At 34.3% G+C, this 19507-nt stretch overlaps 1 pseudogene; it reads left to right on the top strand.

Annotated features, from left to right (window-relative positions):
* The window catches only part of LOC118670784, a 115953-nt pseudogene extending 100689 nt beyond the window's left edge, over nucleotides 1-15264 (top strand).
* Nucleotides 15265-19507: the final 4243 nt, after the last annotated feature.

The following is a 19507-nucleotide window of genomic DNA, read 5'->3' as shown; positions in this document are numbered from 1 at the left end:
AACCTACAGAAAGAGCTTTTCTTCTTCTCCCTTTGCTTTATTACAACTACTTCCTCCAATTAGACTGAATGAGAAATTACTGATGCGAGGACTACAAAGTGTTTCTAAAATAAAATTTCCCCCCCTTATACGTGTTTTGAATCCTGCTAACATAAGAATTTAAAAATGTGGCCATAATAATCTTTATTTTCTTCACATTCACCAGTGTGATATTTAAACAGTCTAGATTCTGAAAGACCTTCTTGCTCTATAGCCTATCATCCAGCCCATCAACTCTTTTAAGATTAAAATACCTTCTGGAGAAAGCTACTTCTTAGGCATTGAAATTCACTATGTGAAAAGTTATTTTCAGGTTGTAGTAGGTAGGGCAAGTACAGGACACAATTATGAAAATCACTGAACATTTGAAATTAAAGGACACTTAAAATCATTATCCGCCCATTATATTTCTCCTTCCTTCTACAAATGAGATGCAAAGAGGTTAAAATTATCTACACAATAGTTTACAGAGAGCTGTTAATGGAGCTACATCTCTTGCCTCCTGATTTGGAGTTAATTAGGTTTGTATTTCCATTTTCTTCCCTAATTTCACATTCTTTCCTTCCTTGCAATGTGACCCTATAGTATCTATATTTACTACTTATTAATAGATATGAATTTGTTCTATATGAATTGTTCTTAGTGCTTTTTCTATCTTTAAGATAGCCTGTGAAATAGCTACAATTACCCCCTTTTACAGATGAAGATAATGTGGTCTGGAAAGTTCAGGTGGCTTTTCTAAAGTCACACAGTAAGTGGTTGTATCAGGAAAATGAACACATATCTATCTGTATGACCCAAGGCCAAAGCTTTTAAGAACAATTGGAAACTGTTTCTGGTAATATGCCCTGCTTAGGTTGTCCTAACTCCTGGATCCAGATATTTCACTTTCCTAAAAAGGTCATCCAAAGCGAACTTTTCAAAATACTTTTTATTAACTAAATCACCCTAAAGAATGATGAATAATGGTAACAATGTGTTAACTTTCGGGGGTATTTGATTTCTATCAAAGGAACAATGTTATAAGCAAAAAAAAAAAAAAATAGTGTTAACTCTTACGGCAAACTCATTGGATAAAGGACTTGGGGAAGCTTTGTATTTTGAGTCCAATTGAGGGGGAATATAGGGGGCAACCTGGAGGGGAGGGAGGAGGCTAGCAATCTGAATCTGTGCCAGTAAGCAGTTTCCTAATGCACATTCTTGTCAGCCTATAATTAAGTCACTGTCCCTTCCTTAGGCAATAGCCTGTTTTCCTAAATACTCCCTTTACAAGGGCCACAAACCAAGAATTTAACAGCTTAGCCAGAGGGGAGGTCACTGGACATACCCAGGCCAGGCCTTCAGCTATAATCTTCCCCATCCTAACTAACTTGGGCAGGTCTGCCAAGAGCCGGCCACAAAAGCCTGGAAGTTAGGAAACAAAGAATTTAGGAATATATATAAGGAATAATCTCATTATATGGGGGGGTTCATGCTTTGGATCTTGAATCCCTTGAGCCAGCAGCACTCCTTTGAATAAAGGTTTCTTTTTTTTCCTGAATCTTCTGAGTACCCGTTGTGGGTTTTCTGGTTGCCTGGTAAATTCTGCAACACAATTTTTGCCTATATTTTGGAAATTATACTTTGCCCAATATATAAATTACATTTAAAAACCATTTTCATTTTGTGAATAGGAAGATTAGGGATATTATGAATACTAATTTTCTAAACTTAAAGGGCTTGTCTTTTAGTCTATGAATTAATCTAATGATGTTAAAATTTTCCTGGAAAAACCATACACATGAATCTTTAACTAAGGGGATTTGATGATGCAGTGGGAATACAGGATGTGTATTGGGTTGGAAATGACTCTCCCATCCTCACTTCACTCAGACAAGCTCTCTCTCTATATTTCATCTTTACATCAAAATTAATTTCACAGAAGCCCATGGCTAAAAATAACTTGAAATTCATTGATTTTGTACACATTCTTTACAGGTAAGCAGAATACCTTAAATATTTCCTACATTCTATAATATACCATATTATATAGAAAACTTGTTTTAACAAAACTGTTCAAAATTGTGTGTTATCAGTTTTTAACCAAACCATGTATTTATATATGTTATTGGAACTTATTTTTTTCAATAGTGTTTAAAATGTGTTAAATTCAGTAAACGATTTAATAGATTACCAATGTGAAGATATACCTTTTTATTATTCTGGCATTAATATATTTTTTCTCTCTCTTATTTAAAGGTAAAAACTCTCAAATAAGAATATTTAATATCTATTCATGATTTTTACCTACACAGCCATTTTCTGCCTAAAATGCTTAATGGATTTTAATCTTTATACATGTATATATATTTTAAAATGGTAACTCTTCCGTAAGCTTTTTATAGTTCTAATTTTAAATAATGTATTAACATTCATGATATTGATATATATATATATATTTTTTTTTTGGTCCCAAATATGTTAATAGCACAATTTACTTTAAATCTACTAAATCTAAATACCTGGAGTTGCTACTGATCAGATTCAGTTTTAACTGAGCCAGTATTTTACTACTTTAAATTAGATTTTAATAATATACTAAGAACATTACAAAAACTTTAAATCAATGATAGGTTATTCAAAAGCTTCATAGAATATTAAATATAAATTTTTATTAAAATATTTAGGTGGAACAATGAAGAACTAATTTTATAATTACAGGAAATCTATGATTAGAAAGTTTTATTAGAAAGAGTTATATAAAGCAGTGATTTTGTGTTTACTGTTTCTTTTTGGTTGCTTTTATAAAATATGTAATACCTTTAGATATTTTATTTTTTTCATATACTTACATTTTACTACATGTAATATTCTCTACCTTGTCACTTATGTTCTATAGTTACTCTAATATTCATCTGTGCTTATAAAGGCAACTGTAGGATTCCAACTGGACAGTGTACTTATACATTAGTGTATATTGGGGTTATTTTTAGTGTTTTCTTGTAAAGAAATGGTAAAATTTTAAAAGATGCTTTGAATATCTTTATACATGTGTCCTGATGCACATGTGTAAAGTGATGCTTACTATAAACCTCAAAATGGAATTGATAAATCAGAGGGAGACAAATCTCAAACAAACATGTAAGGCAAATTGTCTTCTAAGTGCTTCTATCAATTTAGATTAATACCAACAACACATAAATGATTCTTTAGAACTATATTGTTGTTTTTTTTCTATATTGCCAGATGGAATTAAAGTTGCTAATCAGCTAATGTTAAATTAGGGAGAATATACTGGACTATTCAAGTGGGCCCAGTGTAATCAGAACGGTCTTTAAATGTGGAGGAAAGTCAAGAGTTTTCGTGATGTGAGGTAAGGAGGACGCATCCAGTTGTCACTGCCTTTAAAGGTGGGGAGGGTTTATGTCTCAAGAATGTGGGTAGCCACTCAAAGCTAGAAAAGGGAAGAAAGTGAATTTCCCCCTAAAATTTCCAGAGGAAATTCAGCTCTTGATTTTAGCTCAATGACACACCATTTGGACTTGTGACCTGTAAATGGTGAAATAATTATTTTGTGTTAAGCCTCTATTTTTTCTTTGTGATTTATTACAGAAGCCATAGGAAACTAATGCAGATTTCAGAACTTCAAAGTGGACTGCTCTGAAACAAATACCTGGAAATATGGAAGTGGCTTTGGAGTAGGACAGTGGGCAGACACAGAAGAATGCTGAGCAAGGGGAAAAGTTTAAATTGCCTTGAACAGACCAGTAGAAATATGTAAGCAATTCTGCTCAGAAAGACTCACAGGAAGTGAGGAACGAGGTAGAGAAAGCATTATGGGTAACATGTTTCATATTAAGACTCATAAACATTAAGTTTCACATCATCCCTTATGTCACAGAATCACAATCTAGTTTAGGAGAAACATATGTCCATAAAAGTTTCTAGGGAATGAAATCTGTAATGTAAAGGGTGCAAGGAATAAAAATAAACACCAATTTAGGAATATCTTAGGCCATTTTAAAATTCACTAATTAGCACAAATAAGGTGCCAATCTATGGAGTACAAGAGCTGCCCATCAATCTACTTCTTGCAGAATGTTATCTACTCTTCAAAGCCCTCTCCTTTCGCTTCTCCAGTCATTTTGCTGCTATTCCTTTAGCCATAATATCAACTACAACCTACATCTTTCTTTACATACTTCAGCATAGTCACAATGGCCACAATGGCTTTATTAAAATTATCTGCTAATCCCAACAAGTGTTTACCTCAGGTTGGGATCACATTTCTTCTTTTCATAATCTCAACTACAAAACATGGTACATGACCATATTCTTTCTGTTCTTCTATTTGCCTAAGAGTTCTGACTTTAGCATGTACCAAGCCCACTTTCCAGTCCTGAATGTCTCTCTTCTTTCCCTCAGACTGCCATGGAGCCTTTTTAAGGCTAATTTTAAAATATGGGTCAAAAGAGTCTTATTTTGTTTGATAATGTTTAAAGGTGATAAAAAATTACAAGGAAAATGGTCAATTAAGAGCCCATCTTGATTTTAAAAATGAACAAATAAAAAAATCTAAACTGAAAAGCTTCTGCACAACACAAGAAACAACCAAATAAAATGGGAATCCACTATATGGGAGAATATATTCACCAATGATACATCCGATAAGGGGTTAAATTCCAAAATACATAAAGAACTTATATAACAACACCAGGAAGACAAACTACACAGCTGTAAAAAAAAAAAAAAAAAAGGGAAGAAACTCTTACCCTTTGCAATAGCATGGATGGACCTGGGGATTATTATGCTAAACCAGTCAGAGAAAGACAAATACTATATGACCTCACTTATATGTGGAATCTAATGAACAAAATAGAACCAGAAGCATGGACACATGGACCAGACTAACAGATCTCAGAGGGGAGGTGTTTAGGGGAGACTGAAAGAGATTAGCAAAGAACATATATGCATGGATACAGACAACAATACGGAGAAGGCTGGGGGGACTTGGGGAGCATCTGTAATAATGTCAACAATCTAAAATTAGTGAATAAATTCTGTGGAAACACAGTTGTTTGGACACCTGTAATCAAAATAAAAATAAAATAAAATAACTTATTTTCCAAGTTTAATGAAAATTTTCATGTTATTCATAGGCTTTGACACTTCCAGGTGTCAATTTTTTTTCTCATGCAAACATTAACAATTACTTTGTAGAGAATGATCAGAAAATGTAGACTTTCTTTCAAAATTCAGCAATTGAGAATCACAAAAAAGAGATGGATATTAGAGATTATATTTCTACAAATGTTTGGGAAAGTGTCAGGCTTTTTTTTTTTTTCAGAACCCTGACTGTATTCTACATAGAGACACACACTATTAAATTCCCATTTAAAATATTTAAAAATGATCTTTTGAAAACAGTTAACATTCTCTGTACATAAACATCTTCTCTCTGACTGAGATAACAAGATAAGCATAGCTGGAATCCTAATATGATTGTGCTTTTATGCTTTCCTTTTTGTCTACAGTTCATAAATTGCTATATTATCTGTCAGTGTTCTGATTATACTTGTGAAAGAAGACGCTTTTAGAGTGAAAAAGAAGCTATGCATCCTCAGGTCTTTAAACATGTGGCATTTGATACAGTTAATGGCATTATAATACAACAATGTTGTCTTCTCTCTATAAAAGTGACACAGCTGAAATATGCTCAGCGGAGTAGAGACTATAAATTGCTTTCCTGGAGCAATGCGATGTATGACATCCCTTACCTATGCTCTTTGCTCAGTCCTCTGTAACAAGTGCAGTACACTTGCTGCAAGTCCTGTTTTGTTTTAGGGGACCATTTGTGATTTATCTAGACCTATAAAGATGACACCTTAGCACAGCAGTAGGCTACAAAATATATTTTAGCTGTGTAATTCGGCTTCCAAATAAAGTCTTAAGAGGCACAACATGTAAAACTCATAAGAGTTGGGCTGGCTCCAATTTCAGATGAGACGAATTTCTCCCTCTCCTTTTCTCTCCTTCCTCTGTATCCCCAGAGAGCATTTAGCCCAAATCCCTACGAATCACTATTTCAAACCCGATAAATTAATGCCGCATTAAAAAATATTCAGGGATCAAAGGACCAGACTATGAAATGCTTAAGATTCAGAATTGCATTACTGTCAGTTCACAAATAATAATCCCTCAAAAATATTCGCTATTCTATCATGTTGAGTGTTATAGCTGCATTATCCCTGATAACTTCATCATCTTAGGATAAACACTATTTCTGGGTATTATTCTTAATGTATTTTATAAAAAGGAAACTGAGGTACAATGCACTTAAGGAACCTTCTGTCTATAACAGCTAGCAAGTGCGAAAGACAGGATTTAGCATTTGAGGTCAATGGGACCACAAGTCTACTTACATGGTGGCTACATATTATTTTATCTCTAACATTGATTTATCATTTCTAGAACTACCCCCTTCCCTAACTATATCTATGTGATTCTAATGGGGGTGAAACTGGAGACCAAAAATGAGGCATTTTAAGTAGGGTGGCCACTCAAAATAATTATCCCTTTATAAAGTGATTGGTCCAGGATGAGATATATAAGTAGGAACAATCTCTTTTGTGGAGATTGTTATATATTCAGGGAGAGATGTCCCTCTTCCAAATTTTAAGTACCTATAAACCTGGATCTGCTTGGAAGGGGTGGAATTTGCAGGTGACTCTCTTGCTCTGTGGACATGTTATACCCTAAAGCAAAGCCAAGAGGATGATGCTAAATATTCACCTGGATTTTTCAGTTATGAAGAGAAAAACTACATTCTTTAAATTTTTACCCATGGGGTAATTTGAGTTGGATTGTTTTTCCATTAAATTTATTGAGGTGACATTGGTTAATAAACTTACATAGGTTTCAAGTGTACAATTCTATGTGTATTGCTTTTTATCTATGTGGTCCCAATTGCTACATAATGGCTCTCTCATTTTATCTTTCAGTCCTCTTTTATTTTTTACATTGAATTAACCCCAAACAGCCTATATAATAAAAGCCTAATATGCTAAGTGTCCGGTTGTCTCTTCAACCAATCAAAGCATACTATGCTAATGATATGCTAAGGCCACTCAACTGTTTGCTATGATGTGCACTGACCACCAGGGGACAGACACTCCAACCGGTAGATTAGCTTGCTGCTTGGGTCAGGCCAATCGGGACTGAGTGAAATGGGCCGGACATGCCCTGAGCCCTCCTGTGTTCCTCCCCAACCCCGATCGTGCACCAGTGGGGTCCCTTGGCCTGGCCTGTGCCCTCTCTCAATCCAGGATGAGGGACTCCACTCCCCCACACCCCCAGTAATACTACTAGGAATACAGAAATACATTAAGATCCAACTCTATTCAAAGAAGGGATTGAAACAGACATAGAAATATATGGTAATATAGAGGAAAGCAATATAACTGAATTGTGTTTAAAATATCAATTTTTCCACTAGAGGAGATTCATGGACTGAATCTTAAGGATAGGTTGTCATGAGAATGAGGGTTAGGCAGCTTTTCAGGATTAGGAAATATAATGTGGCAAGTTCAGAGTCAGAAAAGGGCAGAACCGTCCTGGAAGAAGTAAGGCATTCTTTGAAATGATTGATATTACAAACATACAACATAATCAATGCTAATATAAAACTTGGATTACAATATTTTTATATAACTTGACTGCATGAGATAATGATAGGTACTATTTAACATTTTTCATTTATTTTAAGATCTATTCCTGATTTAAGGAGTAAAGGGTAGTCTATAGATAGGAATGAGGAAAATCTCCTCTAGTAAAATGTAACCTCATTCATAGGAAATAAATGTTCTTTGTAACAAAAATTATATTTAGGATTATATCTTGGTTAATTGAGTCTCAAACCCATAGACTCTCTGTTAATATATATTTTTTTCATGCAGATATTCTAATTTCTTTTCTAAGCATAAAAATTTGGAAGTATAATTTAACTAACAATATACTGATATTGATAATTGCTGATTTTCTAAAGTCTTATGAAAGAGAAAGGCGAAAGTAGGAAAAAAAAAGCCCTAATATTTTTATGACACATTTTTAACTCTGACTAAATATTAAGAATAGGGAGTATACTACATAGAGGAGGTGTTTCATGCAAGCTATTCAATCACTAGTAATAGAGACTGTAGGATGGGGGAAAAAAGAATTTTTCCACTCCTCTAATTGAGAAATTTTTTGATTACACATAAAAATTAATAAAGCCTCATTCTCTTAGCACTATATACTAGGATATGACACCCTAACCAGTGTTTGTTACCAATCTCATTTCCTTCTATTTTACTATTTCCCAGGTACACCCAAATTCTCCTGTTTTCTATATAGTAGCACATGCATTATTTTCTCCGTCATGCCATTTGAACTTCTTTACTCACCATTTTCATCCTGAGGGAACTCTTCATTATTTAAGATAGACCTCAGAAGTCATTTCTTCAAATACTGTATTTTTAGGTTTATGTTTGAAAACCTTCCTGCCACTACTACCACCTTTAGCCAAAGGCCTGACATGTAGTACTCCTCACTCAATAAAGACAGAAAACAGGGGAAAATAAAAGAGGATGAACCACAAAGCATTCAAACTAATGACAATGTATAGGAATGGCCTGCATTTTTATAGAACTATCTCATTGTAGTAAGGTATTTGTGATTTCATTACTTTAGCTACTTTGTAACTAGCTTTCATTTATTCATTAATTAATCCAACAGATGCCAAATATTATGCTATAATAAAAATATAGCATTATTTCTTTCAAGCACTATTATTAGAAAAAAATTTGTATAATAAAATAATTTACAGAGGGCTATGGTAGCAGAAAGGAGGGAGCATTTAGTTTTAGATAAGACTCTTTAAATGATTTTTGGTGTATCCTCACAAATATTCATAAATTTTATTAATGATCCTTATTAAAAATCAAAAATAAATTTTAAAAAATCTTATAATTTATAATGAAATTCCACATACATGTTTTTAACTGAAATCACTGGAGTTCTTTTGAACATACTATATAAAGTATTAAAATATTATATAAAATTTTTATATAATTTTTTAATTGATTTTAGAGAGGAATTGAGAGAGAGAGAGAGAGAGAAACATCAATATGAGAAACATTGATCGGCTGCCTCTTGCATGCCCCATAGTGGGGATTGAGCCCACAACCTGGGCATGTGTCCTGACCAGGAATCGAACCGAGTCCTTCTGGTTCATAGGTTGATCCTGAGCCGCTGAGCCATGTCGGCAGAGCTATATAATGTTTCTTTACCTCATCATTTATGAATATACTAAGCAAAATAACAAATCAACAAAATTAATTGTGTGCCCAAGCAGACATATAACTTACAAGCCCTTCATACCCTTACTTTCTGCTACACATAAAGCTTTCTCAGTTACTTATGCAAAGAAGCTTATATTAGTCTATCAATGTCAGAGCAGTAGTTTAATTATTATAAGTACTTTACTATTAATCATTGTCCCTAGTAATTTGTTTTTCCATTAAAATAGTAATGCTCATTAATCATAATGCTAATATACAGGTTTTTTTAAAATGAAATCTATATCTATCTTCATATAAAATCTATTTTTCTTATATTACCCACAATTATACTAAGGAAACTCTGAGACAAACTTGAAACAACTAGTTTTTTAAAATTTTGTTTCAATATTAATAATGTCCTTGGGTGTATCCATCATCATAATGGATTTTGTCATAACATGATTAAGTGAAGAAGTAATTTTCACTCCTGTAAAATGGCTTTGGTTATGAAGGTATCATACTTTCATTTGGTTCCTTTAACCAGGATTTGCTTTTAGAGAGCACACTAATTTTCACAATCCTAAAAGGTGGACAAGGTTGTCATGAAGTACCATTAAAATATTAAATATTTGCCCAGTTGGTGTGGCTCAGTGGTTGAACGTCAACCTGTGAACCAGGAGATCACAGTTCGATTCCCTGTCAGATCACATGCCTGGGTTGTGGGCTCAGTCCCCAGTAGGGGCATGCAGGAGGCAGCTGATCAATGATTCCCCTCTCATCGATGTTTCTATTTCTCTCTCCCTTCCTCTCTGAAATCAATAAAAATACATTTTTAAAAAATATATGAAATGTTTACTATCCAGTTTCTATTGGATAGTAAATACCTTTAGTATTTGCAAAATATTTCTATATATTGCTCCCTGAAAAGGTAAGATTTTAAAAAAATTCTCACCCAAGGATATGTTCATTTATTTTATTTTATTTTTGTATGTGTTGTTTTTGTGTTTTTTAAAAGTTTATCTCTACTGTTGAGAGAATCACAGATGTCATCTCCCCCCCACTCCATTGACCCCCTTCTCCCATTCCTTGTAGTACATTACACTGATATATGCATTTATATCCCAATTACGGTTCTTTAGTTTGAATTTATATATACGTGTGGGCATAAACAGAGATTTGAATAATGATCAATTATTTTATTCATATACTGAGTACCCAGTAAAAGCTAGGAATTATTAGTGCTGAACAAAGCGCACACGGATAGAGCTTAGAGCATAATGGGCAAAGATGCTTTAAGGTATTACAAACAAAATCTTAACAAATGAGTACAAATGCAATTAAATACTCTGGGTGAAAACTGTGTGAACAAAGAGGAGCTGTGTGATCAAAGAGGAGGGAATGCTTTTAGATGACCTGTTTGGCCATGACTTCCATAAGGCACTACTTCTACTGAGGCTTGGAAGGCCAGAAGAATGACAATAACTAGAAGAAAGGGACTCTAGGGTAGTGAACAAATAGCACTAGAAAGGCATTGGTTTGGAAAAAGTGAATTCAAAGAAACCTGAACCAAAAAAAGTAAGGTATTAGATTATCTTACATTTAAAAAATAGTAAAACTGGATATTTCATCCTTATTATGTATATTTTGCAGAAATCATTCTTTAAAGCAGATATTGACTCACTTAACAATTCCATATAACTGATACAAAGCAATATGAGTCACTGATCCACTACAACCCACATTAGGGGAAAAGTCCAGAAAGTTATTCATGAATTCAAAGTCAAAGTTATATATACATACATACATATATATATATATATATATATATATATATATATATATATAAATGCCTGGCTGGCGATCAGGGCTGATTAGGTTTCCCACCTCCCTGCCTCCCTACCTCCTCTTTCTCTTGCTCCTTCAGTGCCCTGCTGCTGCTGCTGGTCACCCATCATGTTCCACTCCACCCCCTGGTGGTCAGCACACGTCATAGCGAGCAATCAAATTCCTGGTCTCCCGGTCAAAATCCCGAGGGGACACTTTACATATTAGCCTTTTATATATATAGATAGGCAATAAAAACACTCTTCCTATGAACTTCATTTAATCACTATTCATTGAGTTAATATGGTATTGTTTCAATTGTAGCAATGCTTTATACAAGTTCATATATCTCAGTGGAGACTTTGCTTTCTTTTCATATCCCCCAAAATAAAGTCCGACTTTGATAATTACTTCAAACACAGAGGATATTCTAGTGGAGAGGAAAACAGTACTTTAAAATGCTGAGAGTTCACTCAAAAGCATATGTCATTCTTATGCTGTCTGCATTTATTATCTTGCCTGGAATATTATTTATTAAATTACAATATTTTAAAATGATGTTAAAAAAAATTTCTACTTCTCTCAGTAGAACTTAGATTTTTAAAAACTTTATGTGTCATAAGTTTATGTGTCATAAGCTTTTCATTTAAAATACAAAGTTGTAAACTATATAATAAATCTGTGAGCAAACTTATGATACAGAATTTGTTACAATAGTTACTGTAACTCCCAGCAGCCAGACCGACCCTCTGGTTGTCAGGTCTTTGCTCAGTGGGAAGGCTTCCCCAAGTCCTTATAATGAAGTACCTACAGTGCCTCTCAGGATCCATCATCCTTTCAGACTTTGTTTTCTACTGTGTTTTATGCTCACTGAACTCTGGGTAGGGTGGTCTCCTGGCTGTATTTGGATTCTAGCTGAACTCCCACCTTAGACCTTTACTCTGTTACCTCAGTCTGCAGGGCTCATCCCCCAAATATCCACATGGCTAACTCACTCAACCTCCATGTTAATCCTCAAATGACCATCACAAAAGCATACCTTGAGCTGCATAGATACACTAGCAGCCTCCGTTGCAAAGTGACTGCATCCTGGCCACGCATAGTTTTCTTATTGTGCCTGATTTTCTTTTTTCCCATAAGACTTTCCGATATATCTGTATCTATCTATCTATCTATCTATCTATCTATCTATCTATATATCTATATCTATCTACATACCTATATCTATATATCTATCTATATATCTATCTATATCTATATATATCTGTTTATTGTCTCCACTGTGCTCTGAGAATTGAAATTTTATTTCCCTACTTTGATCCCCGATGTCTAGAAAAATTCCATGATCCTAAAAGATAATCAGTGACATATTTGTTACAACAATGAATTAACTTGGGACTGAATTTAGTGTTTTATTGGGAAATTTTAAGTAATTTATAATTAATTGATGAAAACAAGCATTTGAGTTTAAGATATTCACATAAAATTACAGCTTATAGGAAATTCTCCAGGTTTTCTTAATGGAATAATACTTTGCTGATTTCGTTTGAAGTGTAGATATAAATATATCCAACTAGGTTTAATTCAAATGATTTGGTGTTTTCATAACCACACTATTCAAATTTATTTTATAAAATTACAATTTAAAAAAAAACAGAGGAAAATTTGTCAATGAAATAAGTTAGAGCATAGCTATTGACTTAATAGACTAGTTTTTAAGCAATGTGATGAGAAAAGAGCTAACACTCTTTTCCAGGCTCATTGATTAGCTGGCCAGGCCTAGAAAGTTTTCCCTTGGTAAAAGGAGAAATAGAGGATGCCTTACAACCAGGGTCAGAGTAAAGAATCCTTTCCCGCCAACACTGGAATTCCATGTGAAACTGAAGGGAGACATCCCTCTTTGACCAAAAACATTTCCATCACTAGGAAATTAGACTGCACCCATGCAATTCCAACCTAGAATAAATCTTTATCTTGCACTTTGCAACAGTGTTTTTAAAGTGCAAGATAATACCTGCATTAAAAATATGATTAGGTAAAATGTAGGTTCCTCAGAGACATAACAACAGAATTCTAATTAAAAGGTGTTGAAATTTAACTTGAATGCCAGGTAACCTTGAATTATATAAAGAAACATATCTTTAGAGCAGTGGTTCTCAACCTTCCTAATGCCGCAACCCTTTAATACAGTTCCTCATGTTGTGGTGATCCCCAATTTCATTGTTACAAATTGAACATAATTAAAGCATAGTGATTAATCACAAAAACAATATGTAATTATATATGTGTTTTCCGATGGTCTTAGGCGACCCCTGTGAAAGGGTCGTTCGACCCCCAAAGGGGTCGCGATCCACAGGTTGAGAACCACTGCTTTAGAGGATTAAAGATAGTTTGTCTCTGTATAGTGTCCCCAAAACATGTATACACACACTTTAAATAATTATAAAGGCAGTGTTTATTAAAAATATATTTCATTTTCAAAATTGAGCTATCAGCTTGTAAAGTGTATATACATGTTTTGGGGACATACTGTATTTTCAAAGACTGGGTATTCATTGTATCTTCCAAAGAAATAGTAACCTCCCGAGGCACAGTTCATCAAGTGAAAATTGGCTTTAACCTTGAATCAGTTGTTTACTTTTGTCTCTATTCTCTTGAGTAAATAAGTGAGATCTTGTCTACAAAATTGAATTTAAAACATAGAGGACAAAAACCTGATACCTGTATGAAACTCTCTGGAGGCAACTGTGAAATAGTAGTATTCTCATTTTTTTTTAACTTTAGAGACAAAATTGTGTATTTCTCAGATACTTCAATAGAGAGTGAAAGGCTTTCATTTATTTATGGACAGTCTTTATCCAGGAAACTGAATGACCTCGTTGTTTATGTTGATTGGCAAGAATGAATAATGATACAACAAGCTGTTTTGAAAGGGACTCAAGAAGCTTCAGTCTTTGACAGAATATAGGACACCAGGAATTCTGGGAATGTGGCACAAGTGAGTGTATTTATGTATGTATGAATACTTGAGTAATGGGATGCTTGATTCATTTAATAAAATTTTAGTATGTAATTTACTCAAGGTTAAATTTTATTAGTATGTAGAAATGTAGAGGAATAATAAAGAGTGAAGTGATGGGGTATTTTTTTTTTAAGAGAAAGAGAGAAGGGAGTAGGGGAGAAACATTGCGTTGAAAGAGACACATTGATCGGTTGCCTCCCATACTCACTCATACTGGGATTCCCAGGTATGTGTCCTTGACTGGGAATCAAACACATGGCCCTTCTGTGCATGGGCCGACAATTTAAGAATTAAGCAACACTGGTCAGGGCTGATGTAGTGTATTTTTTTGCAGTTATTTTAATTGATATACTACCACATTTTGATTAACATACAAACTTAAGGGATGCAGTGAAAGCAGTACTAAGAGGATAGTTTATATTGGTAATGCTTACATTAAAAAAGAAAGCTCTCAATAAATAACCTAAACTCACTATGCCTCCAGGAACTAGAAAAGGAACAAACTAAACCTAAGGCAGCAGAATGAAGAAAATAATAAAAGTTAGAGAATAGAAAAACAATAGATAAAATCAACAAATTCAGGTGGCAGAGCATGGGGCTGTGCAGGAGCCAGTGTGGTGGCCCAAAGCCAGACTAAGTTCTCCAAGAATCTGCTGTGTGTGAAGCTTATGCAAAGGGAACTGGACTCGGAAACTAAGAAACTACTAGAAGAGGGAGAAGAAGAAATCATTGGCGAAGAGCACTGGAGCCGGGATCTGCCAGAGCTACAAGGAAAAGGTTCATAGAAGAGCAGAGTTCTTGTTATGTGAAGATCTTTATGGGAGAATGCCACTCAGAGGATTTAACCCTGAAGTTGAGACACTAATGCTTCTGATGAATGCTAAGAACAAAGCGGAGGAAGCTAAAGATGAAACAGTGGCGCCTGATGTGTCAGGTGAAGAAATGGCCATTAGGTATGAGAACTTGGTGGGGACCAGTGGAATAAAGTCTGCCGAGAAAGAAGACTGTGCCCATTATGAAGAAGATGGAAATAGAGACATAAAACCAATTAAAGCAAAGATGTTCTTTAAGCCCCGAGATTAAAATATATGCACATGGCCAGAGGGAAGGAGGTGCGGGGTGGAGGGGGGCAAAGGGGGCAAAACGGGGAAAACTGAAATAGTGTCAACAATAAATATCTTAACCAATGGACACAGACACTAGGGGGGTGAGGGCATGAGTGGGGGGTGGGGGGTCAATGAGGGGATAAGGACACATATGTAATACCTTAATCAATAAAAAAATTTTTAAATGATAAAAAAAATAAATGTCTTAAGATATGGCCCTGGGATGCCTTGTAAGAGTTAACATATTTTAAAACTCATTCTGATGGTTTCTCTATAATTATTAATATTGTAATGTTTATTTGTAAAGAAATGTATTTATGAAGAATGGGTTTTAGCCCTTGATCTTCAAATGTACATAGGTTCATGGTTGCTTCCTAAAGATTTTTTGACCTCAGATTTTTTTAAAGACTATGTCTCTGTAGTCACTAACTTTGAATTGACTCATAAATTAATAAAGTGTTTAAATTTTACTTATGTTTACTTTTTGTTTAAATTATTAATTATGCAAGCCAATTTATACATACATTTTAAAATTAAATATGAGAAGTTATTATATGTAAATTAGCCAAGAACTTATTATATATAAATTCATTAAGAACTTATATGTAAATTCGTTAAAAACAAACATGCTTCTCTGGCCTGAAGTATTTGCATGCTACTAATTGTCAGATTGTAAAATTATGTTTTCAGGTTTAAAGCCTTTAATTAATAAAAAAATAATATGACAAATGTTCTATAATAAAAATCAACAAATTCAAGAGTTAATATTTTGAAAAGATAGACCAAAGATTCAAATATTTAAAATTAGAAATGGAAGTGAAATATTACAACGTCACAGAAATAAAAATTGTTATAAAAGACTACTATGAACAATTGTACACAAATTGGATAACCTGGAAGAAATGGATCAACTCCAAGAAACTTACACCCCACCAAATCTGCATCATGGGAAAAATAAATAAATATTTGAACAGACCTATAACTAGTGAAGGAACTGAACAGTAACTGAAAACCTCCTTAAAGAAAAAAACGCAGGATCTGATAGTTCCTCTGGTATTCCACCGAACGTTTAAGAAGAACTATAGTCAATTCTTTGCAAACTTCCAAAGAGCAAAGAGGTGGAGGTATTCTCAAATTTATTCTATGAAGTCAGCATTACCTTATACCAAAATCAAAGACACAACAAGAAAACGTAGACTAATGTCCCTGATGAATATTGACACAAAATCCTAAATAAAATTCTGTCACCCTGAGTTCAATATAAATTTTAAAAAGTATGCATCATGACCAGGTGGGATTTATACTTGAATGCAAAGATGGTTCAAAATATTAAAAAAAAAATCAATCAATCTAATATATCACATTAACAAAATAAAGGAAAAAAATCACATTATCATTTCAACAGATGCAGGGAAAACTATTTACAATAATCAACATCCTAGGACTCAAAGGAAACTATCTCAACATAATAAAAAAAGCCATCCTATCTAATAAAAGGGTAATATGCAAATTCACCATCACTCCATCACAAAGATGGCAGAGTCCTCTCAGCCCTGCCAGGGTCCCCCAGTCCTGGGGGGGTAGCCGCTGAGAGCAGGCAGCATGAGCAGCCTGGCGGAATGCTTGTTTCATCACCGAGCGTTCCGCACCCAGCTGCGGATGGGCCTCTGGCCAGGCCAAGGTGTGGAACGCTTCCATCATTGCCCCGGCAACGAGGCAAGTGTTCTGCACCCAGCCAAGGATGGGCCTCTGGCCAGGCGGGCACAGAACACTTGCGTCGTTGCCCCAGCAACAAAGCAATCATTCCACGCCCAGCCGCAGATGCGCCTCTGGGCTGTGGAGAGCCTCTGGGCAGCAGCCTCAGAGAGGCCAGGCCCCACAGAGAGCTACTGGTGTATGGATTCATGCGCAGGACTACTAGTGTATAATAAAACCTACAGCAAATGTCATACTAAATGGGGAAAGACTGCAAGCTTTTCTTTTTCTTTAAAATATATCTTATTGATTTTTTACAGAGAGGGAGAGGGATAGAGAGCTAGAAACATTGATGAAAGAGAAACATCGATCTGCTGCCTCCTCACACCCCCCACTGGGGATGTGCCCATAACTAAGGGACATGCCCTTGACTGGAATTGAACCTGGGACCCTTCAGTCCACAGGCTGACACTCTATCCACTGAGCCAAACCGGTCAGGGCTGCAAGTTTTTCTTTAAGATCAGGACCAAGACAAATACACCCATTCTTGTCACTACTATTCAACATGGTGCTACAAGTTCTAGCCATAGTAATCAGGCAAGAAAAAATAAAAAGTATACAAATTGGAAATGAAGATTTAAATTTCTCTGTCAATAAGGTAATATGACCATACATCTAAAACACTCTAAATTCTATGGAAAAGATTCTTAAAATTAATAAATGAATTCAGCGAAGTTGCAGGATATAGAATCAGTAATCAGTTTCATTATTAAACATTTAACAATGACCAATGCAAATAGAAAACAAAACAATAACAAAAAAAAACATTATTTACTTAACATCAAAAAAATACAATACTTAGGAATAAACTAAACCAAGGAGGTAAAAGACTTGTACACTGAAAATTTAATATATATATATATATATATATATATATATATATATATATGTTAAAGAGGGTATAAATACATGGAAATATATCCTGTGCTCATAAGTTGGAAGAATAAATATTAAAATATTTATACCATCCAAAGCAATCCGTGTAATCAGTGCAATCCCTTATTAAAATCACAATGACATACAACCTCAAAGGACCTTGTCTAACTAAACAATAAAGCAAGAACAACAAAGTTGAAGGTGTCACACTCCCTTATTTAAAAATACACTATAAAGCAAAAGTAATTAAAATGATGTGATACTGGTATATAAAACCAGATTTATAGACCAATGAAAAAAAAATAGCTCACAAACCCTTTCATGCATGACCAATTTAATTTCAAAAAGGGTGAGAGGACTATACATTGCAGAAAATATAGTCTCTTCAATAAATGGTTCCAGATCTTCATATGGAAAATAATGACATTGGATCTTTACCTACCCCAATACAAAAATCAACTCAAATTGGGTTGATTTAAATGTAACAATGAATATATTAAACTCTGGGAAAACTTCACGTGGTTAGTCTTGGCAATAATTTCTCAGACATGACACCAGAGTAACAGAATTAAAATAGATAAAAAGAACTACACCAAATTAAGATACTTCTGCACATCTAAATAAGCAATAAACAGAATAAAATTACCCACCTACAGCATGGGAAAAAATAATTGCAAACCATATATTCATTAGAGTTAATATCCAGATTATATAAGGAACTCCCATAATTCAACAAAACAAATAAACTGATTTGAAAATGGGTAAATAACTCGATTAAGGTTTCTCCAAATATGATATTAAAATGGCCAACAAGCACAAATAAAAATGCTCAACAGCACGAATCATTGGGGGAATGCATATCAAAACTCCAAGAAGGTATCATATTATACCCACCAACATGGACACTATAAAAAATAGGAAATAGTAAGTGTTGGTGTAGATGCAGAAAGATTAGGACCCATATGGTCTCTTGGTGGAAATGTAAAGAGGTACAGAGAAAATAGCCTGAAGAGATCTCCGAAAATTAAGAATAGAACTGTCATATGATCCAGCATTCTCATTGCTGGGTACTCAAAGCACAATGCCAACAAGATAATTGCATACCTGTATTTATCACAGTATTACTCATAATATCCAAGAGGTTGAAGCAACCCAAATGTCCATCAACAAATAGTAGATAAAGAAAATGTAGTATACACATACAACAGAATAATATGCAGCCTTAAATAATGAAGGAAATCCTATCATATGCTACAACATGGATGAACCAGGAGGATATTATTCTAAGGGAAGTAAGCCAGTCACAAAAACAAAACACTCTATGATTCCATTCATATTCTAAAACTTTTAGTATCAATTTTAGAAGATTTGCCTATTTTCAGTTTCTACTATATCTAGTAAATTTAGATTCCTGGGACCCAAACTAGAATTTATGTTAGAGGCCTTTGCAAATAATTTCAAAAATTCATTTTGTACAGGCATCACCCTTGCTTGTGTACTCATAACACTTGGTTTCCTCTGTGCTTTCCCAAGAAAAAATATATTCATTTTACGTAGTCATATTTTATACTTTTACTTGAAAGTTTGAA

Source organism: Myotis myotis, unplaced genomic scaffold (assembly GCF_014108235.1).
Source record: "Myotis myotis isolate mMyoMyo1 unplaced genomic scaffold, mMyoMyo1.p scaffold_m19_p_16, whole genome shotgun sequence".
Classification (NCBI taxonomy): Eukaryota; Metazoa; Chordata; class Mammalia; order Chiroptera; family Vespertilionidae; genus Myotis; species Myotis myotis.
Note: the sequence above shows the minus strand (reverse complement) of the source record. Positions and strands in the feature narration are given on the sequence as shown.